The sequence below is a fragment of the Macrobrachium nipponense genome, chromosome 33 (assembly GCF_015104395.2).
Source record: "Macrobrachium nipponense isolate FS-2020 chromosome 33, ASM1510439v2, whole genome shotgun sequence".
Taxonomy (NCBI): domain Eukaryota; kingdom Metazoa; phylum Arthropoda; class Malacostraca; order Decapoda; family Palaemonidae; genus Macrobrachium; species Macrobrachium nipponense.
The window spans coordinates 22991427-22993777 of NC_087219.1; positions in this window are offsets into that span (position 1 = coordinate 22991427).

Below are 2351 nucleotides of genomic sequence, written 5' to 3' on the forward strand. Positions count from 1 at the left end.
TCAGATGGATTAATTTCGGCTCAAAAGACAATCCAAAGCAATAAGAAAGGGCTCGGTAAAGGAAGGAACGATCTAATGGATATTGTTTTTACCATAGACCTAATGGATAAATCCAAGCTAGAAAACGATCCATGAAAACAAGAAAAGATTCCTTGAATATAGAAAACGATCCAGTGAAGGTAAAGAAACGATCCGTTACAGCAACCAAAATAAAGGCTCGGTAAATGTAGAAAAGACCTATTACGAATAGCAATGTCCTCTTTTAGATCCAGTGGCTTAATTTCGGAAAAAAACGATCCCTAATTATAATAAAAGATTCGTTAAGGTACGAAACGGTCTTTTGAAGGTAGAGAAACGATTCATTACGAATCCATTATCGGTAGAAACGGTTCTTTATGAATCCACGAGATGATTAACAGACAAACAAAAACAAAGGATTCACTTTGTGTAAGAAATTATATACAATGACGTTTGAAAATGATTCATTGTAGTGAGAAACAATTAAATTGTGATTTTTATTAATGGGTTTGGGAGCTGTTGAATAAGTATCTGTAATAATGACTCGTTGTTTTGCCATAATTTATCGAAATCACTTAACTGATCACTAATCCCCGGACTATTTTGATTGTTTTATCTCAGCAGTGACAACTGATTACCTTCTAAATACTATTAAGGATGAATCAGTTACCTTCTCCCACAATCATTTAAAACTACAAACTGTTGCTCGTCGCTGATCATTATAACCCGTACAGATCATTGCTTGAAACAGTGACTATTGATCACTCGTTAGTCATTACCACTCAGTCATTAACCCGTGATCTGCAATGATAAAGTTTCAGTCATCTAATTCGGATAACCATTATCAATAACCGAAAATTAACCCTTCGTTAGACGCTCATTGACAATCCATTCTCATTAACTCTGAGAGTCGCCCGTTGATCATTGCCTATTAGTATTAGTTAATCAGTTACGTTTATTGATCAATTATCAACCTTCTACAACTACAAATCAGTGATTAAAAATGAAACCTTAACTAACGGATGGAGAGAGAGAGAGAGAGAGAGAGAGAGAGAGAGAGAGAGAGAGAGAGGTGAATGATTACTCGATTACTCTATTTATCTTGGGATTTTGTGTTTAAACCAATATAAATATTTGCCGTTTTCCTTCAAACAAGTAGAGTCTGAGATAACAATCCTTCAACACGAAGTGTAACGTACCTTCTATTGCGCATGTGCAGGGGGCACACACACTAGTATATGTTTTATACGTTTATATAATAATATTCATCTATATGCCTTCTCCTATTACAGGAATTGACCACAGGTGTGAACCGAAATCTCTCTCTCTCTCTCTCTCTCTCTCTCATCTATGGGAAAAATATATATATTTATATATTATAATATAATATATAATATATATATAATATATATATATATATATATATATATATATGTAGAGAGAGAGAAGAGAGAGAGAGAGACGAGAGAGAGAGAGAGAGAGAGAGAGAAGAGAGAGAGCTCTTGAAATAAACAAACATCTCTGTTGACTCCAACCAGACTTTCCAAGGAATATCCTATTCACAAAAACAGAAACGGGGTGAGATAAGCATGTGGAAAACTTGCCCCTATCGAAATTCGATGGTTTTGGGTTTATTACATCTTACCCAGAGATGATAAAAGACGAGAAAAAGAGAGAGAGAGGAGAGAGAGAGAGAAGAGAGAGAGAGAGAGGAGAGAGAGAGAGAGAGAGAGAGAGAGAGGTAGGTGAGGACTTTTGGGTTCTTCGACTTATTTGAGATTGGAACGCCAGGTGTGTGGATGAAATGACATAAAGGCAAAGTGGTGTTTTTTTTTGGGGGGTGGATTTTGTTCAAGCATGGGCTACTCACGGGTGGTAGATTCCTGATCAGAAATATGGAAGATGTTATAAATAATTTCTATGATGATGAAAACGATTTTCTATAAATCAATAAAAAGAGGTAATCGAATTATATAAACTATTATAAAAGAGATGTCACAAAGGGCTCACAATACCATTGAAAATAATTCTCAACCCATAAAAAAGAGAAGTAATTGTAGTGTAATGCCAACAGCAGTGGGTTCTAAATAAGGCCCGGATGACATGGAGTATGTTGCTATAATTTGATCTTCATTCCTCTTATCCTTCATACACTTGTCAATGTCTTTATGTTTGATTTTTATCATTATCTTTTCTATATTTCAGATTTAATTGTTTGTATGAACGGATTTCTGGGATGAGGTCGGTAGCCTCATACCCTCCTCCATCTTAGTAACTATCCATTGCAGTTGACTAGATACCAAATCCACTCTGCCAACGTGGAATCAGAGGGA